The sequence below is a fragment of the Streptopelia decaocto genome (genome assembly GCF_964273445.1).
Source record: "Streptopelia decaocto genome assembly, chromosome: 1".
Classification (NCBI taxonomy): Eukaryota; Metazoa; Chordata; class Aves; order Columbiformes; family Columbidae; genus Streptopelia; species Streptopelia decaocto.
In genome coordinates, this window is record NC_138663.1 from 204,001,640 (window position 1) to 204,026,746 (window position 25,107).

General features: G+C 45.4%; 1 protein-coding gene across 1 annotated transcript in view; it reads right to left on the reverse strand.

The window, feature by feature from the left end:
- Window positions 1-21,469, reverse strand: part of RAB30 (RAB30, member RAS oncogene family) — a 55,011-nt gene extending 33,542 nt beyond the window's left edge. Inside the window, exon 1 of the mRNA XM_082043544.1 lies at window positions 20,909-21,469. The gene's annotated coding sequence lies outside the window, so the exon portion shown is untranslated. The remainder of the gene's footprint in view (window positions 1-20,908) is intronic.
- Between the last annotated feature and the right edge of the window lie 3,638 nt (window positions 21,470-25,107).

The following is a 25,107-nucleotide window of genomic DNA, read 5'->3' on the forward strand; positions in this document are numbered from 1 at the left end:
GCCTGTAAGAAACATGGGGATGGACTTTGTAGCAGGGCCTGTTGTGACAGCACAAGGGGTGATGGTTTTAAACTAAAGGAGGGGAGATCCAGGCCAGACATGAAGAAGAAATTTTTTACACTGAGGGTGGTGAAACCCTGTCCCAGGTTGCCCAGAGAGGTGGTGGATGCCCCATCCCTGGAGACATCCCAGGCCAGGCTGGACGGGGCTCTGAGCAACCTGATCTGGGTGAAGATGTCCCTGCTCATGGCAGGAGTGGCACTGGAGGAGCTTTGAAGGGCCCTTCCAACCCAAACTATTCTATGGCTCTGTGATCCAAAACACCTTGCACATTGCCTGCACAACCAGAACCACACACCTTATAGATTTTCTGAATATAGGTGGGAGATGATTTGGCTGCAACTTCAGGAGCAGGTCCCCATAGAGCCAGTTCCTTCCAGCCACGCTGCCTTTTGTTTTTGCCTGCTAGAAGCCTGGGAAGTTGAGGATATCCATACGACAGATTTCCATCACTCATTTCACCACCAGGTCTTATTTGGTGGGTTTTGTCTGCAACCCTTCCCCTCCTGCAAATCCTTCTCTTCATTCCCAGATTCCAACACAAGGCCTTTTGTCCAGAAGGAACAACAGGACCCTAAAGAATAATGTTTATCACAGAATGTTGTAAGCAATGCTCCTCTCTGGGTTCATTTTTTTCTGCCACCTCCATCTGCCATGACTGCACCAGGGGGACCAGAAGTTGCACAACCACACACATGTGGCTGGCTGGAAAGCAGCCCCTTCTCTAATGAAAACCACAAGCTCCTTCCTTTATATTCCCCAAAAGGCAGCTGTGTACTGAAACCAGACCATTTCGCTCCAATGCTGGCTATGTACGCACACTGAGGGCCGTATCCGACTGAAGTCACGGGCATCAGCGCACATTTGTGCTGCAGAACCTACATTGCACCACAAACCAAACCAGACCGTGCTCCTCCCCAGACTTCATCCACAAAGCTGAGCCACTATCAGGGGTACCCATGCAAATCAGCTAAAGGCTGATAAAGGGTATAACAAGCATAACTTGTTTGGATCCTTTATTTTTTGGATATGAGGCAGAAAGGAGAAGATTCAGCACCATCCTCCTCCCTGGCCAGACTGTGCCTGCAGGACTATGGGTGAAGACACCCACCTTCTCATTTACAGCCTGCACAGACCAAAAGCAGGTCACTTTGTATTGAGCATGAGATAAATTGATTTCCAAACAACTTTTCAGCACAAACACTGTGAACTGTATCACAAGCCTCATATGTTAACCATTCCCAAACTCCAGAACTGAAATGTTGAAGCTGCTGAAGTTACTGAAAACGCAATCACAACCCAGGAGACAAGAAGACTCAGCACTTTCATCCAGATAATAAGACAAAAGCACAGAAAACAGGATGTCTCCATGCAGGACTCCAGCCAAAGTTCCCCACAGCCCACCGACCCCTCAGCATCTCTCCCCTGCAAGGGCTGCTGACTTGCACACTCAGCCCTCCAGCACTTTGGGGTCCAGAGCATTTCTGGGTTTCTGTGCATGCAGGTGGATGCAGGGAGGGATGGGCAAGGGAGAAAGCACAGACCAAATGGGAATCAGAACACAGTCTGAGAAAGAAAAGGAAAACAGAAAGAAAATAAAAACTGTGCAAGATAATTCTCTTCAAGGTGTTACACCAGAGCGGGCTGACACTGTTGGACATCACGCAGTTTTAATCCTTTAAGTTGCAGGGATGTGACAGAGCAAATGTTTTTCATCCTGACTAGGAGACTTTGTCCTGAGGCTAATGCCAGCTAGTTACACTCGGGTGTTCAACATCTTGACACACAGTCCTGAAATAAGAATTTTGGCTACAGAAAGACCATGTTATGAGTGTCTTAAATACATACTGGGTTTGACACTCTTTCTTTAGGGTATGGCTTGGAGATGGCATGACACAGACTGTGCTTATGGGGATATGGAATATCTCACATTTGTTCATTCCCTGTAGTTCCCCAGTTTTACACAAAATTATTTAGATTGCCACCATTTGTGCTTTAACAAAACGGGTGGTCTACCCCGTAACACTGCTTGCAATTCAAAACTCAACATGACGCATTTTCATCTAGTAAAATGCGGATTTCCCGCTTCGTGTTTCATTTTGCCATTTACTCCAAACGCAAGTGCAGCTTTACTGCCCCATCAAATATAATATAAAGCAATGCATGAACACTGGCTCCTATTGCACAGCAAATTGGCGTTACTTACAAACAGATTTCATGCCTAAGAGAGCCCATTTAAAGCAAAGAACAGACTTCTCTAGAAGTTCTATATTTATTTCTAGTCCTTTCTGTAGGTATTTCTGTACTACATATGACTGAAATCAGCAGTGGGATATTCAGGACTGTACCACAAGTCAGAAAATAAACATGATTTTTGTGTGCGTGCATTCTTATCCTCCCAGCAGGGGGGAAAAAAGGTAAAGATAAGGACTAGATGTCAGAATATAGGTAGACTTTTTGGTTCTGCTGATAACAGCTCGCAAGACAGGTCCTACATGGTATTCTGGATGTTATTCTTCCCCGTGTGACAGTCATTATACGCATTGCCCTGAAGTGGCACTGCAAGACCAAACCCCCTATCCTGCCAAGCTCTGTGCAAGGAGCTTTTGTAGAAGCATTAAGATTTAACTCCACAAGCGGATGTACAAAGTCACTGGTTTTCTCTCTGAAAACAGAGGGTTTGCAACAACTTGCGTAATTTTACCACAGCGAGCTAACTCCAGCAAGAACAAGCAAATTCCAGCTTTGGACCACCTTTTCAAATTCCTCTGGTCTCCAATCTATTTAGTTTCTCTCCAAGGGAAGAGAAATCTTCACTGCTAATGCGCGCTACTGTTCCCTTTTAGCATAAGCTCCTCAGCATCTCTGCAATAGTCACATGCAGAAGAACTTAAATTGAGCCAACTTGAACTGGATACATGTACAATAAAAAGCAAAAGAGAAGCTGCTGTGGTGGTAAAGAATCCACTCAGGGTAACAAGACTTCCGAAACTGGCTTCATCTGGACTGAGGTATTTGCTTAGCTGGCATTACCCTGAATTGCTACAGATGATGGTGAAAGGAAACACGTTATAGCTGTAAAAATCGCAGAATCATGGAATCGTAGAATAGTTTGGGTTGGAAGTGACCTTTAAAGGAAAAAAAGTGGTGGAAAGAAAACGTGAAGCAATTTTGTTTTAGGCTTGTAAAGGAAGAAATAAAAGTTAAAGGGTGAAAATACGGGGGAAACAGGAAACACAGAAGGATATGGGATGAATCTGGAATAAAGATGTCTATGCAGATGCTGCGGGAGCACCAAGGCACGATTCCAGGCAGCAGCACTGCAGAGAGGAGCAGCCGTGCCCAGCACAGCAAAACAGGAGCAGGAGAAATGCAGCCCAGAGGGGACGATGGAAAGAACAAACTGGAAAGAAAGCTATTCCTAACCCTGCAAAGACACCTGCCAGCTACCTACAGGGACAAACTCAAAAGCTTCAGGGTTATTTCTGCCAAAAGTTAGCGAACACTCTGTTTCTAAAATCGCAAAGGAGACGTGTATTCTCATGAGACTGTGAGTTGGATCTGGGAACCTAAATTCAAACACTGAACACAAATCGAGTTTGAGTGCAAATCTCAGTGCCCACCCCACAGCCACTACAACCACAGCTAACACAGCCGCTGTAATAAAACGCGCATTGGTAAGTCACAAATAGGCTTTCAGTTCACTGTCAAAAACACCAAACAACCCAAGACAATCAGGGAAAATTAAGTGTCAAGTACCTCATTTGTGATGCAATACAAGGGGACAGGTTTGAGTATTGTTTTGGCATAGAAATGTAGGCTGGCTCATGGCAAAGAATCACAGAATCACAGAATCGACGGGGTTGGAAAAGACCTCAGAGATCATTGAGTCCAACCCTTGGTCCAACTCTAGTCCATTTATTAGATCATGGCACTAAGTGCCATGTCCAATCTGAGTTTAAAAACCTCCAGGGACGGCGAGTCCACATCAAAAAAAAGCCTTTGTAGCCATTGGAGTGAAGAAGTTCACCTCCAGTGGAGAAATCCAAGTTTTTGCTGTGGGCTTCTAATCCACTGCTTTGGTTCACAGCTATTTCTGCTGCTCTGCAGTAGCTTCACATACTGCCTGGGGTTACAGCTGGCAGCTCCAAATTCTCACTCAAATTGGTTTGAGTCTCTTTTCTTGGCAACTAATAACCTCCCTTCCCCCTCCCATGAAATCAGGTAACCACTGAGACTTCCCAGATATGAGTTGCAGGGAATGAGGATCACACATAAAACACCACATTTGCAGTTCTTGGTACATTTATTACACTTAAACCGTGATGAAGACAACCTGTGCTCTTTGGAGCAGAATCTGTGTCCTCTCACGTCTGCTCCAAAACCAGCAAAATTAAGCCCAAGCATGGTTACAAACTTCATCCCCTTCACCTTCAACACAAATGCAATATTGGACAGATCCACATCTGGTTGTAAAGGTCATGTTGGGATTAGGAAGCCATGATTAAAAATATAACCTTGTATCAAGTTAAATTCTTAATTCATCATGCCATTACAACAATCAACAATTCAAACATGAAAATAACTCCATGTGCAGCATTACAGACACTATATGTGTGGCTTCTCTCTTTTGTCCACTTCTCAGACTGTTCCTTCTTGCTTTTGTTATTTGCTACTTGTTGGTACCTTGATGTGTATGATACAAGTTTTCTTTATACCAGGCTATACAAAAGGTTGTATAGACTCCAGCAACATAAATCCAAATTCTGCTTTGAGAAAATATATTACAATTTTTTTTTGTCTATCATGTTGAGAGAGGCCTGTGGCATTTTTAAAAGGTCAGAGTTACAACTCAAAAGCTTAACTCAACATTTAACTATTGCATGGGGGGAGTGTCCAAACACATTTTTCACCACACACATACCCACACGTACATCCTTTGAGTTTCAAAGGGAGAAGAAGTCGTGCTCAAACAGTACATACATTTGACTCTTCCCTCATCATTAAGAGTAACTTCAAATCTCCATGGTGATAACAACTAAATTTGAACCAGGCTGATGACCTCACTGTACTCTGTACTACACAACAATCACTTCATCAGCATTTTTTCCCATCTCTGACTGCTCTTTACACATGGGTAAGATGAGAAAAAGTAACAGGTCAAGTGATTTGCCCAAGGTCAGAAATTTGGGAACAGCCCTCATGTAGCCACACCTAAGCCTCAAGCTCTCCTCGTTGGACTGTTTTAACTCTACAGCCTCTTTCCCCCCAACTCTGCTTTGCTTTTTTCTTTTTACTATCCATGATCTCTTCTTTTCATTCTCTAGTCTTTATATCTGTCTTCCAATGCCCTGGTACCCATGCTCTCTACACAAATTTTTGTCTTTGCCAAGAAAGATGTAATAGGGCTGGTATTTTTCTCTCTGAACTATTTCTGGGCTGTATTCAGGAAATTCCCCCTTTTAACTAAAAAGTCTTGGATAAAAATTACAGCTACCAAAAAAACTGAGGAGACAATTCTTTCTTCTAGCTTCTTCTCCTACCCACTCCAAGGTGCTGGAGGACAGGTCACCCATGACGGCACAGCTCTCCCTTGGAGGTCTTCATAGTTTGTCCATGCAGACAGGCCACATCCCACTGTCCCGCAAATACCTGAATTCTCCCCTGGCCACTAATACCCTAGTGCCACCTCCATCCCTGGACTCCAGTAGGAATGCTTTCTACACTTACTGAATGTTCTGCAGACAGCAATTGAACTGGTAAAGCTGTGAATGGCAAGAAAATACGGTTTTTCCTTGCACTGCAGGCTGGAAGACTCCTGAAGCTCCAGGAGCTGATGATACTTACCGAGAAAGCTTGCAAGCTTAAAAAGGACATCATCAACCTCTTAAACCCCCTCTCCTCTTTTTCCTCCACAGAACAGCTCTTCCATTCCCAACCAAAGCCTCACCAACCAGCAGCTTCACCATTCACACAGGTTATTCATGCGAAGAACTGGCTTAGCCTCTGTTGGCAATAGAGCTCTTTCCTGCAGAAGTACGTCACTAAATCCTTCAAAAATTAAGTCAGTCCCTTCAGGATTAGTCCAACCCAGTATCCTCTTGCAACTCAGTCACTGTAACAATCCTTCTCTGGCCTTAACAGATCTCATCTTAGATCACTGGCATGCCCATAAATAAAATCCTGTTAAAGGACAATTTTCCCAGTTTTCCTGGTTTACATCTTCAGGGTTTCCCATTGTTCTTCCTTCCTAACTCCTTGGTATTACTTTTTGCATTTATTTTACAACCTAGCCTACATCCCACTAATTATCCTCATCACAAAAGCAGCCATGTCAACCATGCTCTCCCTTGTGCATGGTGACATCTCCCTGCAAACACCCACCAAGCTGTCTCCTGGCCAAAAATACTGCTGTTGCCTGGCTTTTCTCTGCCTGTTTGTGACCATGACCTGTTGTCACCCACCAGAAAGTGCTGAGCTCTGCCAGCTGGAAACTGTGTTTTGTGTTTGCACATTTATTCAGGATGCGATGATGGGCCATGATGTTGTAGCAACACACAGAAGCAAGTAGCAGAAGAAAGGATCCTGCTTGGTGGACCCACCTTAATTTAAAGCAGCAAGTCTCCCCTCCTGAGGCTTACACAACTGTCCCTAAATGGAAATATCAAGTTGTTACTCCCATGCCACTCATTTTCTTCCAGGTCTGATCCACAGAGAATGGCAATCCCTCCCAGCTCCACCAGCCCGAGACACTGATGGTGACTTGAAAGCCCATGGCTCAGGTTCCTCGCAAACAGTAGGAGAGCAGGAAATTATGGGGAAGGATTTGAAGTGTCACAAGATGTGTCTTCAATATTTACATGGATTTCTGTGACTGTTCAGAGAGAGCCTTTTCTACACAAAAGCAGAAGTGTGATGGAAAGTATCTTGACTTGCCCAGGAACGGCCAAAACAGCCATTATGAGCGTGTCCTTTGCAAGAGGTTAAAACAACCTTAACCACACACTGAGGCACACAGGGGAACCACTTCAGGGTTAGGATAAGGTGACAGATGTTCCCTTTTAAAAAACAGAAGTTACAGGGTAAAATGTCAGAGCCTTGAACAAAAACCTCAGATGCCAAACAAGCCTCACAAAACAGCCTGTACATCTGTCCTTCAGCTCCTGAGAACATCCCACACCCCCAGCAACATCCACCTCTCACGCATGAGAAATCCAGTTAGTTTCAGTGTACAACTTCTTCCAATGTATTCCTATATATCACAACACATATTTAGATTAATTTAGCACATTTGCCTTTTAGAAAGGCCCTTTCCTAAATCACACCAATTGCCTTGTCCATTTGAAAGGTGCATTTGCAATATCGGAAGAAAAATACTCTTATTATTAGCAATGTCTGAACCACTAGACTTCAAAGCTGCTTGCATACTGGACATGCTATTTTTTTCTGCATAGTACTGCTTGAATTCCCTTAACACCTTCTCAAAGTGCCATTTACATGCAAATGCAACCTTCACACTCCTTCCTGTGGTCCTACCTGAGATGGTACATAAAAGTCATAAGTGGCGGTAATGAAAGGATCAAAACAAGACAGGTTGGTTACACATGTCACAGTAATGCTTACAAATCAGCATCTCCTCTAATGACCATGGTATTTCCAGGATGAATCTATCACAGCAATATAGATAAATGAGATCCTAAATCTGAAAAATGTACTGAATTAAACATTAATGCAGTCATTGACTGTTATCAATATGTATACTTAATGGAGGGTGGGCCTGGCAAAATACTGAATTTATGTTTTTTTTAAATATCTAGAAAAAACAAGATCCTGGATGCAGAAGCTTTAAAGTAGTTCCAGCAACAACACAACATACCAAAAATATAAATTCATCCACCAGGCTATAATTATACTTTGTGTTTTGTTTTTATTATAGATTAGTGTAAGCGTATAGCCAGGCAGGAAGCCAAGCCTCAAGCAGTGCTCTATTGACTGCTGAGGTCTCCATTAGCCCAGGGTGCTCCAAACAGAAATACTGGTTTGCCCAGACCAAGCCTAAAGATGATACAATGCAACCTGTTCTCCACACCATAGAATCATATCAAGTCCTGAGTTGGAAGGGACCCACAAGGATCACTGACTCCAACTCCTGTCCCTGCACAGGACACCCCACAGTTCACACCGTGTGTCTGAGGACGTTGTCCAGTCTCTTCTTGAACACTCTCAGGCTTGGGCCCTGACACCTCCCTGGGGAGCCTGTTCCAGTGTCCAGCACCCTCTGGGTGAAGAACCTTTTCCTCATGTCCAACCTAAACCTCCCCGGCACATCTTCCTGCCATTTCCTCGGGTTCTGTCACTGGTCACCAGAGAGAAGAGCTCAGCCCTGTCCCTCCTCCTCCCCTTGTGAGGAAGCTGTAGCCGCCATGAGCTCTCCCCTGAGTCTCCTCCAGGCTGAACAAACCAAGTGACTTTAGCTGCTCCTCATACGGCTTCCCCTCCAAACCCTTCACCAACTTTGTAGCCCTTTTCTGGTCACTCTCCAGTAGGTTAACATCTTTTTTATCCTGTGTTCCCCAGCCCTGCACACAGTGCTCCAGGTGAGGCCGCTCCAGTGCAGAGCAGAGCGGGACAATCCCCTCCCTGCCCGGCTGGCCATGCTGTGCTGGATGCACCAGGACACGGGTCCCTCTTGGCTGCCGGGGACACTGTTGGCTCATGTTCAACTTGCCATTGACCAAAACCCCCAGATCTCTCTCTGCAGAGCTAGATCCCTCTCTGCAAGGCAAGCTATGGATGAACATGACCAAACAAGCATCTGAATTCAACAGCCTCGCCTCTCAAAGCTTTATGCACACTTTAACCCCATTTTATAAGGAAAACAAGTTTTTGCAATCATCTAGCCTGGCCAACAGGCTCAAAAGTTACTGAAGGAAAGACTGTTTCAGCAAAATTATAAATTACAATACAATTTCTAAATTTGTGACCAACAGGCAGTTGGGATGAGCCCTAAATCACCATCCATGCTATAACTAAGTTGGGCTGACCCCTGTTCTTGCCATTTTTGTTTGGCTGCAGCTCTCTGGCTGCTCGGGACATTAATGCTTGTCCACCAAAAGCACACATAGCAGCCATGCATTTCTTCTCCAGATGTTCCTGTTGTAGCTTCCAACTGTAGCTACTTATTTGTGTTACCCAGTTTCTGGACCTCTCTGTCTTGTTTTTCAGTGGTTCTGAGCCCTTGAAGCTTCAACACTTGGCCACCAGAGTTGAAAGAGCTCAAAACCTTTCCAAACTTGTTCCTACACAGGACACAAAAGCTAAGGAACCTCTTGTTAACAAATGACTTGACAACTTGAGCCTTGGGTCTAGTCTATTGAAGCAGTAATGTGTTATAGAGGTCCAGCAGATTACACCCCACACAGCAGCATTGTTTTATCCTATCTGCCTTTGAGGAGCTAACTAAGGTGTCCAACCTAGTTATATACAAGGTCTTGACCTCCTTATCAAACTGTGAGACAAGCATCTCAGAGCACTTCTGAATCTGCCATCTCTCTCCAGTTGTGGCATCTGGGACCTATAACAACATTATTCAATTTTAGATAACCCAACTTAGGTGCCTGCAATTCAGGGGAAAAGCCAAGGCTCCACCATTCAGTGAACAAACCCAGATGAACACAACAAATCCTTAGCCAACATCCTTGGAAGACTATTTACACTTTCAGAGAGGATTTAGGGTTAATGGGACTTCGGTTTGAGAGTAAGTTATCTAGGTTATACTTCTAAGTCTTTTGGATGTACAGAGTGAACTCCAAATGACTGTACCTTTTGCCTCCATCAGAGGAGGGCACTACAGGGACAGTCATACCAGGCTGACAAAACATTGAAATCACTTTTTTGTATCACAGGAATTCAATGAAGACATCCAGAAACACACATGTTCTGCAAAAAAAGCAAGCCCTGAGAGCAATCGGGGCTCGTTCAGCTCGACTGGAATTGAACCAATATCTCAGCACTGTGGGACTGCACCAAAAATGCCATGTTTGACATGAGCCACTTGATCTCCAAGAATCACTGCTCACATCAAAGCTAAAAAACAATTCAGGTAGTGTCATTTTGTCTTTCTATGGCCCTGCCTGTGCTGTCTCCACTGTTCACAGCATTAATTCTCTTTTTCTGCTGTCCTCTCGCGTACGGCTGCCAGCTGCATTGCACTATCCATCACACAGCACCTCACTGATAGCTGGTGGCTGCTAAGGCAATATTTACACTACAGTTTGCATTACAGTTTATAAAATTCTTTGGAGCTCTTCCAAAGGAAAAGCCCCACGTAAACTGAAGTTATTATTGTCATCTACCAGCTAAGTACAGTTAAGAATTTGCTAGCGTTCACCGTGGAGACTGCGGATGTTTGAAATACTGATCAACATGCAGCAGAGGGGCTGAGTAATAAACTTCATTAACATTGCCCGCAACACTTTTCTTCAGCAGCATACAATAAATCACTGATGAATATTCAAGGCATCCCTCTGAGGTTGTCTCCATTTTACAGATGGAGGCAACCAAGAGACAGAAAGTTTAGGAGTGACTTGCCTATAAACACAAAACAGATGCATAATTCAATTGTCTTGCCTTCGAAGTCCAAAGTACATTTTTCTAGATGAAACTGCAAATTATATAGATTGATTTGCAGTGAAATTAAGGAGACTGTCACTCCCCAAAGTCACTAACGGCTGTTCCCTCCTCCCCAGGTTACAGCACTGGTTACTGATCTCACAGTAACAACTACAGATTGCGGAGAACTGCAGATTCGCACTGTACTAAGTAGGGACTAACAGGTAAAAGCCCTATCCCAAAGACCTTATAATGGATAATAAAATCTAATCTATACATAAAATATAGGAACAGTCAGATAAACTACTCAAAAACCACATCAGACGTAGAACTGGGAATGGAACAGTCGCCCAAAGTGTCAGAGACATGTCACTAAATCCATTAACTGAGCATCACCCAACATTGCAGGGGAGATATTTTTAAAACCTTCTTCAGTATCTTCACAAAGTGATGTCATGAAGCAAAACAAGGAATATTGTGAAAGATGTGTTAACAAGATGGAAGGAATTTTTATGTAGTTTCACACATTTCCCAGCAGGGAGTTTGACATTTAAGCAGGATGGTCTGGTTACTAACGGCTACTCTCCGAATTGATGTAACGCACTCACCACCATTGATGACTGACAGCTGCAGTAAACAAACAATTCACTCCAGGCTTTTATACCCTGTGGCAACAGCTTTTGTAAAACTGCAGAACTTAATGAGATACTTTATTTAATATTTATTTCACAATCAGCCTCCTTTATTCTAAAAGAATTAGCCTCAGCCCACAACTAATGTTTTCCTTGCTTATTTCATTGTGCAAGTCAATACCCAATTTATTTTAAATTTCTTCAGTTCCGAATTTCTAACTAGGAAGGATTTGTTTTAAAGATGCTGGGTTTAGTTATTACTAAATACCAGCTAAGCACCTGCATGGCTACAAAGAGAATCAGCCTGCAACACTGTCCCAAAAAACTTAACCTAGCAAAAAGTAATCATTTTAAGATTGGCTTTAACCAAGAAGTTTCCCAATCCAGCGGTTAGAGACAACACTGATATAAATAGGATGTCCATTGACAAAAGACCAAAGGTTTATGTTGAGTAAGGCAAAGTTAGTAACGATTGAAGCACAAATGTCTCTGGCCATGCAGCAGCTTGAGAAGGAGCTTTAAAAATTCACATCTGCAGTAGAAAGTTCATTAATGCTCCATAATAACCATGTATAATGGCACAGGACGGTGGAATCTCAAGCATCTCCAGCACAGTGATACCCAACAGGCACTTCTCACAGGCTGCGCATTTGAGGACACTGCAGTGTCAGTGCTTCTTGGTGACATACAGGGACCAACCACCTGCACAGCTCAGTCTAAGTGCACCAAGACACAGTTTTCCTTAAGAACTGCGACAACAGAACTGCTACTTAAATATATATATATATATATATTTTTTTTTTTTTTATAGTAGGAGTAAGATCTCTACATTAACTATCATAGTTTCCAAGGTTTACAAACATAATGAAAATACTAAGAAATACCTCAGGATCACAATATGGATTTATTTAAGTTCGTTTTCCAGCTTTGGGGGGAGGCAAAACGAGCTTCAGAATTTGGGGTTAGTGACTGCTAAAGAGACACAGTTTGTTTCTGCATCCAACATCCACAACATCCCTGCAAGCGATGGGCAGCACATGGCAACACCGAGCAGCAGAGCACAACACAGAGGAGACCTTGTTCCTACAGACACCACAAAGCAGTTTCCAGCCAAGCCAAACGCTTACACCTCCCTCTCCTAAACAGGTCAAGCAGAAACCTGGTAGCCCAGAGTTAAGAGCTCAACTCTAGGTTCCTCCTTGCCTGCTGAAATTAAAGAGTTAACAGAAACCTGGGTTTATTTAGGAGTTTTCTATGCGTGCACACACACATCCATCTATCTATCTGAGCAAAATGCTACTACCATATTTTAGAAACATGAATACCGCTGGCTTGAAGAAAATGGGCACAGTTCCCTTTTTAGAAGGAACGAATTGTTCAGAACAAGGACAAATGCAATAGAGAAATCAGGCGCCGACTTTGCTTCTGATGTTTCAAGTTTCTGGTACATGCAGCTCAGATACAGCCTCTGCATGTTTTTGTTCTTTTTTTTAATAGATCCAACACTATACAAAAATCACCCCATAAATACCTAATGTTCTCAAGAGCAAATATTTACAGTGGAGATCTTTATATTATCAGATACACAAGAAATTAGAGGGTGCCATGATCTTCTGTTGGCTACAGACAGGAGGCAGCTATTGCCCACAGGGATGGGGTAAATGCAGCGGTGCAGATATTCACTCCACTTGGGCGGGTTTTAGACAGAAAACATGGAATTAGCTGCAAATTGTGTTAAAACAATCCCTTTAGAGTGAAAGCACTTTTCTGTTGTTAGGCCACAGAAACAGGGATTACAGACAAGAGGAGCAGAGCCCAAACCCACTGTCATGCAGGTTGAACACCTCTGGCCAACCAGGACGTGGAACCTGATGCTGGAAACTGATGCTCTGGTCCTCAGCAGCCCAGAGACATTCGGAAATCCCAAACCTGCCCATAGGCTCCTGCCAAAGCTACAGATTACTCCAGTCTTTGCTGAGATTTTTATTAAACTCATTACCACAGGTTTACCCGAGTTAATACTTTTTCACCACAGGACACGCTGCACCATGAACTTCAGGGGAGATACAGGAATAAAAACGCTAATATTATTTCTCTTAATCTTCTTCCCAATACACAAAAATGAACTGATACCCCTACAGCAATTTCAGGCTACCTGACTCTCACCTCCAAAGATTACTCACCTCAGGGTGAAATAATCCGATGTCTCCAGAGGACTAACAGGGATACCAAATGAGTAAGGAAAGCTCTTTCAACCCTACATTTATTTTTCAGGTATTTGAGTTAATAGCTATAAAGCAAGCACACAAAGAAGAAGGATTATTTTTTCAAGTGGCAGTCATCTCCTCTCTCAGTTAATCAAGTTCAGTAGCCATTATAATAAAGCTTGAATTTCCAGTGTCGGAGAAGAGGAATTTAAAACTCTCTCTGCCATCCGAAAACAACAGGAAAATAAGACCACACAGCATGGACACTCCTTAGGGGCCTTTTTGAGGTCGCTAACAATCATTCAGGTTGTCTAAGAAATACATTTATATACAAGTTTGTCTTACTCTGTTCTCAAGAAAGGATGTTATTTTAAGTAAATATTCCCATGCTGCAGCCACAACTGTCATGAAAACACACGTGTTAGACCCTGGAAGGGTAAGAGATGGCACCATGGAGAACTTCTCACTAATTAGACGTGAAAGTGGCTTCCTTTAAAAACTTGTTAGATAAAAAGCCTTGACTGATCTATTTTCCATTACTCTGAGTTCAGGCAATGAAATTTAAATCACAGGGAAGTGCTAATGACTATTTTTCAAGCCAGCTTTTCATTATTGAAAGCATCCTTTGCAATGTTGAAAGCTCCAAATCGGGGGGGGGGGGGGTAGAAAGATTATTTATTTTCTAATCCTGGCAATCTCTTTCACCACTTCTTTGATGGCCCATAAATCTGAAAGTTGGCATTTACCTCTCAACTTGAGGTGCTGATCTTCATCCTGAACACGGACCTGGGATTTTTCCAGAGCATAGATTTTTCTCAATCTCCCACCACTTTTGTATCCATGGATGAAAACAGGTATTTGGAGCAAAACTGACCATTGGAAAGACAAGGGGGTTTGACAAGTTCCCCTGCCTTAAGTTTCATCTGCCACGGGGCAGAGCATAGTGGGCTGATTTGCTAATCAGATGCATGTTCTTTGCACCCAACATCTTTAGCTACCTGTTCCCTATTGGCATCATATCTTCTTCAGGCAAGAGCCTCCATTTACACCCATTCACAGCATTCCCTGGATTCATTTGTAGTCGAGGAGTATCCAAAGCTCTCACAGGTTATTGATGAACCTCACTAGACAGAAGAAAAGTGGTGGGGAAAGGGGAGGTGGGGTAGCTGCTGTGGAGCAAGGAGAGACTTAGGCAGATGGAAAACAAGCAGGAGAAAGTGGAGGGGAACAAGCACATCAGCAGTTCCCCTCAAGCTGGTCCTGTCTCAGTAGTCACAGCCCAGGTGAAACATCCTGTACAAACCCACACAGCTTTGTTGGAGAGACAGGGCTGGAAGGAATGTCCTGTGAGGAACGGCTGAGGACCTTGGGCTTGTCTAGTTTGGAGAAAAGGAGGCTAAGGGACAACCTCATAGCTCTCAACAGCTTCCTGAGGAGGAGACATAGGGAGGGAGGTGCTGAGCTCTTCTCCCCAGTATCCAGCGACAGGAAACATGGGACTCATCCAAAGCTGCAGAGGAGGTTTAGACTGGACATTAGGAAACATTTTTTTACCAAGAGGGTGGTCAGACGCTGGAACAGGCTTCCTAGAGAGGTGGTTGATGTCCCGAGCCTGTCAGTGTTTAACAGGCATTTGGACAATGCCCTTAACAACATGCTTGAGCAATGTGTCAGCCCTGAATTGGTCAGGCAGTTGTACTAGATGATCACTGTAGGTCCCTTCCAACTGAAATATTCTATTCTAACCACTTGATTGCTCTGGAGAGGGGTCTCATGCTTCCATGGGGGCGGTATGTAAGGAGCTTGGTCCAAAACACTTTGGAAAGCACAGGCAACTGATTGTCTGCGAGTCTCTCACACCTCGCAGTAGTGATCAGATTCATTTTCTTCACTGTTCCCAACAGATCAGCCTCAAGGCTCAGCACCACAGGTCCACGGAGATTCCCCTTTGCAAATAATAGGTTGGATTCATACCAATAAATGCTCCCACTTTAAATGCAAACATGCTGCGCTTTCACTGACCTTCTGCTTAATCAATAAAGCAGAATTTAGTTTTCAGTAACTTCATCGCAGAGGAGAAGCAGCACGGTGCAGCAGCAGGTTGGGCTGTATTAAGTCCCTCTCTCCACAGAGAGCCTCTCTAGCAGGACGGAGTTACCCAAGCACAGCTTGACTTCTGTACACTTTGGCACCTCCAATACCTTTTTTTTTTCACCCTTTTAAACTCACCCTGTAGGATACAGTCTTTTGAGAAACCATGTGCAAGCTCATCTGTTTTCATGCCAGCACAGCCTTTCCTCCCCTTCCTCTTCTCTCTTTCCTCACTCATTACTCTTTTCAAGGTCTAAAAGAAAACACTATTCAGATACTTAAAGGTTACAGTTAACTTTTAGTTCAGCTGTACATAAAAGAAAGCATTTCTGCTAAAAGGAAAGAAAAATAAACAGGGTATCCTGTGATCTTTAAAAAGACAGCAGCAGACTTCCGTGAGGGTCTATCTAGTTCGAGCAAAGCAAGACCTTACTGAAGGTTTTCTCCTCTATTTGTACAACTATTCCCTAATTATCTCAGGAAACTAATAGCTAGGTTAGTTTAAACAGGTGGTTTAAATTTTGCCTTAAGTATATCAGAGTGCACCTCTGCATACAGAAAGAAGTGCAGTGTAGTGAGAGCAGTAACTCCAGGCAAGGTGAGATGACAAATAGCAATTAAGTCTCAAGCTGTTCACAACCTAAATATCTCTCCCCAGCTCAATGCAACAAAGCTCTCTAATGATTTTTTTTATCTACGCAGGGTGAAATCAAATGACATTACACCGCAAATCTCACTAATACCTTATGCAGGGCCAATGTCTACTAGCACAGATTAGTTATGAAACTGCTGTAACAGCAGCAGCATTTAAAGTGGTCTTGAGTCTGTTTAAATACTGTGTCCAGCTCTGGTGACCCCAACATCAGAGGGACATGGACCTGCTGGAGAGGGGCCAGAGGAGCCACAGAAATGATCAGAGGCTGGAACAGCTCTGCTGGGAGGACAGGCTGAGAGAGTTGGGGTGTTCAGCCTAGAGAAGAGAAGGCTCTGGGCAGATCTTATTGTGGCCTTTCAGTACCTAAAGGGGACCTACAAGAAAGCTGGAGAGGGACTTTTTACAAGGGCATGTAGGGATAGGACAAGGGGTAATTGCTTTCAACTGAAGGAGGGGAGATTTAGATGAGATAAAAGGAAGAAGTTCTTCCCCATGAGGGTTGTGAGGCACTGGAACAGGCTGCCCAGAGAAGCTGTGGATGCCCCATCCCTGGAAGTGTTCAAGGCCAGGTTGGACAGGGCTTTGAGCAACCTGGTCTAGTGGAAGGTGTCCCTGCCCATGGCAGGGGGGGTGGGAACTAGTAGATCTTTAAGGTTCCCTCCAACCCAAACCATTCTATGATTCTAATGATTTTAAGGGATAAGTTAATCCCCATTCTGCCCTAGTTATTTCAAGATATTAGTACCAGAGGAATATTCGACTCAACCTCCCCAGCTGAAATTCATTATTTAAGCACAGGCCAACAAAGAGACACCAGGATTATATGACAAACATGGCAGGTCAGTTGTTCCCCGCTGCAAGAGAGTCATTAAAAATAAAATGAGGATTTAGTTAGTTATTGACAGAATCACTGAGGGGGCAGGAAGCTAAATGACTTGCTGCAAAATGAAATTACAGCAACTAGAGAGTCAATCAAAACATTGACTTCGGTCATCTCATCTGTCCTCCAGCTAAAGCAGGGCTGTTGCTGAGCATCTCTGCCTCAAGGGTTGATGGTTTGGGGTTCAAAAACCATTTTATTGTCTCCTAAATCTCCTGTTCTGAAGTCTTGCAAGCATCCACGTGAGCTTCCTGGCTTAAACAGCCTGATCACTGCGAGGTATGGCCACCCTGTGCTCTCCTGCCATGCTAGCTGCACAACTGCAATCAATCTCTCCGGCTTTCGCATTGCCTGGGTGGGTATTTTGGCAATAGGCAGGAACCAGTTCCTAGCGCATTTCTCACTCCTCTTTCTGTACTTGGCAAGAGCAAAGCTTGCACTGAAACTGTCGGTCCTGCCCTTAACAGAAAAAAAAAAAGGCAACATGCTTTAAAATTAGAAAAAGAATGTTCTAATTCTCAGTTATTATAATTTCTTGTTTGTCTATATTTTATGTAAAAATAAGAAAATGCCAGCAACCCATACTCCACCCCCCCCAGCCTTCCCACACAAAGGACCCCAAAACAGTTCCAGATACACCTGCCTGGTGCCTGGGACATGCCACAAAACTTAGAGCAACCACCTCAATTTACCAATTGATGGATGCCAGTTTGGCTATCACAGCAAGGACCGAACGATAGCAGCTCCAGAGCTAAAACCAGGAGCTCTGCAGCTTGTGTTAGATCCCCAGCGCTCCAGCTCAGGCTGTGAGCAACATCCACTGCCTGCAGGTAGGCTTGGGAAGGGGAGCACACAGCCTAGATAGCAAACAGAGAAAAGCTCTTTCACAGGAAGGCGACAGAGGTTCAGTTTGCTCACAGACACCTTCCTCCCACTCCTCAATTCTCACCTTCTCTTCCCATGCCTGTTTGGGAAGCAACTGCTCAGTTGTCCCTGGAGGGCCTTCTTCATCCATCCTCCTCTCCATGCAGAAACTCCAGTTCTCACTAGAGCCCAACTCCAGGCTACAAAAACCATTGTCCTCACATAGCACAGCTCTGGATCGGAGAAGAAAGTGAAGCTAATGAAGCAGCAAGTCTGTCTCAGCTCTGGCTCTTCCCACTTCCCCTCATTTCACCAATCTTTGGGTCCCCATCAAACACAAGGTTGGAAGACACTCAAGCATCCCAGAGCAGCTTGAACCTCTTTCTACAGCAGTTCTGGGACAGGTGATTTAAAACAGTGCAGGGCATGTAGGTGATGCTGATAAACCCAATTTACAAAAATGTTATTTCTGGCTTTACTAAGAAGCCAATCAATGGCATCAAACTCAATTTGATTAAGAACAGGACTAATACGCAAGAAAACTGTACAGGGTATGACTGCAAGGCCATCTAGCCCTAAATCCCCTTTCAAACACTGGACATTAGTAAGAACTAAGGGGAAAAATAAAAGACCAGAACAAATCTTTAGTGCTGCCTTCCTGGGATGGTCTCTCTGCTTCCAGCATCTCAGGGGCTTCCTGAATCACAGTAAATGCACACATTGCATTTAGGTCTTTGCATGATCAGGACTCAAATTACTCAGGAGGAAGGGCCCCTTAGCTCATCTGTGCTTTTTCACAGCAATCACTCATCTATTGAAGGATTTGCAGCTTTTGGTCCATTTTTATGCATCTCTATTTCTGTTGCTGCAAGGCAAAATTGCAACTTAACAGTGTAGATTTTTAACATGTTTAATCCACTCCTTGCAGTAGTATAATACAGCTTGAAAACACTAGCACACAAGACAACATCAGCAAAAGTCTTTCTAAATTCAATAAACTTGATCATTTGGAAAAATAATAAAACAAGCATAAATACCAATACATACTTGTAAAGATATATACACATATAAAAGATGAAAGCAGAATTAAAAAGAGGAACATCACAAAAATGTCATTACTTTTAAACTAAAAAAATCCCTGGCCGTGGATTCCTGCTTGTTGTCCACAACTTCTGCATCAGTGTTTCCCAGAACAGTTCCCAAGCTATACTTTCAAATTATCACTTCATTTCCAGTGCCCTCTCCATAGCTAACAAAATCACTGCTATAAAACTTCTCCTTTTACAGCCAAGATGGGAAACCCTCTATTAGATCACCAGTTCCCTCCCTTTTAAAATAGAGGAAAATACCATTCCAGGAAATAAAAATGTTAAAAAAAGACCAGCCAAACAAAGGCAACTCCTGCATACAGTGTTGTTCTTCCCCTTTGAGTCAGTAACAAAAAGGAAGGAAGGAAAAAAACAGATAAAATAAATGCAAGGAGGAGGTGTGGATGCAGCATGTTTATCCCACTTGGAGAGGGGAGGCTGTAAAACACCCTGCATTGCATAGGGACACCCCAACCACTGCCTGGGTGTTTACAAACACTTTGATCAAACCAAACAGGGAGTCTCATTGTCCCCACTGCACTCATGTCACCCGGCCCCCAGCACGGCGATTCCAGAGAGAGTCTGCCAGAGGACACACAGTGCCAGTTACACAAGAGAAGCGCAGAAGCAAATATGTAGTACAGGAAAAAAAATATATATAAAAATATCAGCTCAGTTGCACGCTCTTCCTGCTCTCAGGACAGCCTCCAAGCCTGGCTTTAGAGTGGATTAACTTTAAAGGGCACAGAAAGATGCTGATGGATTTGAGGCAAGCAGGACCCTCTGTGTACATGCATTTCCCTGCCACCAGCACAAAATTAGACGTCTGGGGTCCACAAGTAATTGCAGCGCTAATGTAGGTATAGAAAGGAAAAAAAACATCCTGATGTTACGCAGTGAAGAAAAAAATCAGATGTCTTGCACTCGTATCACGGCACTGTTCAAGCAAAGATCTAAACCACATCTTGGAAACAGCAAGGAACAGAGAGACAAATAAAGAAGCCACACCAAAAGCTCTGCTGAACCACAAAGTTTTTACAAAGTTTAAAATATTTACACTTTTCGTATTTATAATAAAAGGGGAAAAGACCAGAGTGATCCTTTGGAAGTTGAAACAAACCATCAGGCAGGTCCAGCCGACAATTTTTAAGACACATACTCATGAGACGACGTGGAAAAGAAACCTGGACCAACTGCACGCAGCCGGAATGGAGAGCCAGCCTGACTCCAATCCTCCCCCCCTTCCCCGAAAGAGGGCAGGAACCAGAGTATCAAAAGACAGACGTACCACACCACCACCCAAAAAAAACATCCTAAACCAGACCTTGCTTATTGGACTTTTTAAAAGATCGTTATTTCTTTTTGTTCCCGGGAACACCGGGTCTCACGGGCGCTCAGCAGCGCTTCATGACAGCCATTAAAAATCCCTTTTAATTTTCACGGTTATACAGTGCAGAAAACAAACGCGACGGGGTTCCCGCCGCCCGGTGTCCGCCGTCCCGGACCGCGCTATTTCGGAGCGCCCCGAGCATCTCGAAGTTGCGGGAGTCTCTGGGAGGCTGCGGGACGCACCGACCCCCGGGCCCGAAGGGCGGGGAGGGATACGCATCTCCGCGGTATTTCTCTAATTTTGGGGTTTAGGTTCCCACCCCCACCTCTTTTTCAGCAATGCCAAGGAAAAGCAGCGCAGCCCCGCTCGGCAACGCTTCTCCCCGCTAAAGAATGTACAGTGCGGGGAAGCGCATCGGCTGTGGGGTGGGGGGGAGGTAAAAGGGGGAAGGAAAAACACACACAAATAAGAAAAGGAGCGCAGAACTCACCTGGTTTGGGATTTTTCCTCCCTCTCCACGACCATAAAACGAGGCGGGAGCCAGGAGCCGGTCACCGGCGGTGGGAGCAAGCTGGCAGCCCCGGGCCGCCCCACAAGACGGACAGCGGGGCTGGGTGCGGTGCAGCCCCGCACACTCAGGGATAGGTGCTGGGCCGTCCCTGGCGCGGTGCAGCCCTCCGGGATAGGTGCAAGACAGCCCGCTCTCCCAGGGTTGGGTACCGGTAACCGTTCCGGTGCAGGGCAGCTCCCCGGGATAGGTGCAGCGAGGCTGAGCACAAGGCAGTCCCGCTCAGGGATGAGTGCTGAGCCCCCCTAGCCGTGCAGCGCAGCCGCCCGGGATGGGTGCTGAGCCACCCTCGGGGGAGGACAAGCCCCCCCGGGATGGGTGCAGCGGGGCTCGGCGCAAGACAACGCTCTTCAGGAATGGGTGCAGGGCCGCCCCCGGTGCAGGGCAGCCCCTCAGGCTGGTATAGGAGCAGGGCCGCCCCGGGCCGGTGCTAGAGGGCGGGAGCAGGAGCGGGCCCCCCCGCCGTGGCCGGCAGCGGCAGCGGGAGGCGGCACCGGAGCACAATGAACAGCGACGCGCCCCCGCGGCCGCCCGCTGGGCAATGACATCACCCCTCTCGCCCGCCGGGGCGGAGCCAGCAACGGCACTGCCGCCTCCCCATTGGCTGGCGCCCGGCGGCCGCGGGGGCTTCTGGGGCTTGTAGTTTTCTGAGAAGCAGCCGCGCGGCGCAGCGCGGGGTGGGAACTCGATTTCCCGGCAGGCTCCGCGCTGCGCGGAGCGGGGAGCTGGAGGGGGTGGGGAAGGAGGTGTCGGTGTCCGCCATGTTGATGGCGTGGGACGCTTTAAGCTCGGGAGGAGCGGCTGGGGAGCCGGGTTAAGATGTCGGAAAAAGAGGGGAGGTGGGAGCGAAGTGTTGGTTCAGGAGGGCAGAAAGAGCTTGTGCGAGGGGATGAGAGAGCCGGGGGATGCTGAGGAGCGGCTGTGGCGAGTTGTGGAGGGCCCTGAAGGGCCCCGAAGGACATGGCGTAGCGGTGGGTTGTCCCTCGGTGCCCGCCGGCTCTTGGTAGGGGAGCGCCCGTCCGTGGTGGGGGCGAGGTGGGAGAGGGAATTCGGGGCTGGGAGCGGGGCCGAGCGGCGGGCGGGACGCGGGAGCGGAGTCGTTGGGCGGGTGCGGGGGAACAGGGTGAGTGGGGCCGCGGGGGAGGGCGGCGGGTCGGGGCCGGTTCTCGGGGGGGAGGTGGGAGCGTGTGGGCCCGGTGGCCCGGGGGTTGTGCTGCTGGGGAGAGGGGCCGGTGCGGGGCTGAGTGCCGCGGGCAGCGGCCCGGCCCCGGGGAAAAGGACGGGCTGGTGTGTTTATAAATGTCAAGGGTGAGTGTCAGGAGGATGGAGCCAGGGTCTTCTCGGTGACAACCAATGATAGGACAGGGAGAAATGGGTGCAAACTGGAACACAGGAGGTTCGTCTTAAATATGAGAAGAAACTTCTCAGTGGGGGTGGCAGAGCCTGGAACAGGCTGCCCAGGGGGGTTGTGGAGTCTCCTTCTCTGTAGACATTCAAACCCACCTGGACACCTTCCTGTGTAACCTCCTCTGGGTGTTCCTGCTCTGGCAGGGGGATTGGACTGGATGAGCTTTCCAGGTCCCTTCCAGTCCCTGACATTCTGTGATTCTGTGTGGAGAGCGGAGTAGGCTCTCGGCCTGACCTCAGTGTGGGGGGCGCTCTGCTGGGCTGTGACCTTGTCACACACTGGGTGACAGCCTGGGCTTGCTGATTTGCAGCTCTTTTAAGGGTTGTTGCTTCTGTCTGATAACTGCACTAATAATGTTTGGCTGACATTACGTAGTTTAGTGCGGCCAGTGGGAGGAGCTTTGCTCCCTCTGAAACGCAGCTGCTCTCAGTGTGACCATAGAGACATAAATCAATCTTGGAAAAGCTGAGAGAATGGATGAGATGGTGTCAGACCTCAGCCTGGTGTGAGAGCATTCAAACTAGCTTACCTCTCTGTTTTATTACCTGTGCTTGCTGTCTGGTGTTTTCATAGTTTAGCCAGCAGACCAGGTGCTGTCTGAGGTTAATCACACCCTCTGGCTGGCTTGTAGGAGGTAGGCTAGATTCTGAGCTGTGGATTGTAGACTTTCCTGTACCAAATGCTATCGCTGCTTGTGCTAGTGTCTGCTTCAGGGAATGGGAAATTATCTGTTCACTAAAGGAGAGATTAATCAAACCTCTTTTAGGCTTAAGAGGACTGTAGTTTCCTGAAATAACGTGTGGAAGATCTTTGCTCAAAACTGGGAGGGAGGACACTCAAATTATTGTATGGTTTGTGAAATAACATCTTTTCTAGTTACAGCTGATTCCTGTGAAATAAAGTGCTTTATTGCTTCAAGAAGATAACTCCATTGAAAACAGTTTTGAAGAGCTTCACAGGCTCACTGGAAGTCTTGGCTAAAGTCTAGTAGTGGTATAGCTCAGGAAAAGTGGGGTTCTGAGTGTTTATTTCATAGTTTGGCTCCTCCTGGAGGTAAGTATAATGCATTTGCTCAGGATATTGCCTCACAGTAAGTGCAGGGGTGTAGTAGTGTGTTTACCTCAGTATATGTTTAAATGACGGAGGAAGGATGTTGTGAGATGTTCTGCGATGCAGTTACTTGGTGTGAATCCTGCAGCCTTTCAATATTTGTTGATTACAGCAATGTGTGGTGTTATTCTATTTCTTTAAATCCACCTCCTTCCAGCTAAAGAATCTGAACCAGTTACTTGCCTTCCTGTGAAAAGCCCGGTGTCCTGGGACAGGAGGTGCTTCTCCCCACCCCCAGCTTGTCCAGTTTTGCCGTATTCATCACTGAAGAAAAGGAGCGAAGGGAACGTAATGCTCTATTGCTGCTACAACTTTCAGTGATAGTCATGTACATCTGAAGAACTCTGAATTACAAGTACAGTCCCTTGTATTTCTTTTCTACTTCTTATTTTTCATGCAGATACCTTTAGATTAGGTATTCCTTGGGCGAGAGGGACAGTGGCATGATGATTTCTGTCACAGTGGTCGCCCACTGTAGACTACAGGCCTGTGCTTATTTTTGTGTAATGATGTTAAGTATTTCAATGGGATAATTGCCCAGGGGGCTCACTTTTTCTGTAACTGGTAGAAAACATGTATGTAAAATCTTCATCCAAGGTAAGTCTACTGACCTTAATTACAGTATTTTTTTGTTATTTAAACTGGTTTAGAAACAACTGGTTTCACCTGCATCAATTCAATTCCCTTTCTTCTTCCCCTTCCCCCTTGTGTCAGTGGTGCTGCTCTGGGGAGGAGACAAGGATGCATCCTGCTTCACAAATAATTTTATTTTATTGTTCATAGTATGTTTCTTTACCTGAAGATATAGATGCCACTGATGTCTCAGCTGAGAGCTGCTATAGCAGATGAAAATGTTGAAAAAAGAAACTGACTTCAGAAACTACCCAAATGAATGCCTGATGCAGGACACAGTAAAATAGTTTTCTGTCCGTACAGTTCACTTTAATCAGTTTGGGAGTGTCTGATACTTGTCAGTGTCTGGATTATACTTACTGATGACAACTTGTCAGAGATGTTCATTTTGAAGTTTGTGTTGTATGTCTCAAACTTGGATACTCTGCGCACTTGAAAGAGCTCATGTCCAAGTCTGTTCTGACCCAACAGGTCTTAATTGCAAGATCCACAAGAAGCTTACAGTCCTATTGCAGAAACAAGTGTTGTCTCAGCATTTCATATGGAAAGACATAAGGTGACAATAGAATTGAAAGCCTACCTTTGGCATTTCTTAAATATATGGGTACATTCTGGTTTAGCACTTAATGAAAACATCTTCCAGTGTCTCTATGGTCCTGAGTCTGTGGAGCTGATGTTTGTCTATAGTCTGACTACTATGCTGACATCCTACACTGCAGAAGCTGTGTTTTGTCTTTGTTACTAAAGTGATTTTTGGTGACAGTGGACTCAGGTAAGCAGCCACCCAGTGTGCTGAAGATCAGAAGCACTTGGAACACTCTGCAAGAGGGACGTGGAGGATGAGGATAAGTAGGAATGTGTGATGCCTTTGCTCAAAGAACAAACTGCTTAATCTAAGTTTGTATGTAGAAACCTGGCTTCATACTTCAGTTTTCATTCTGACAAGTTCTTGCTTCTACCGAAAACTTAA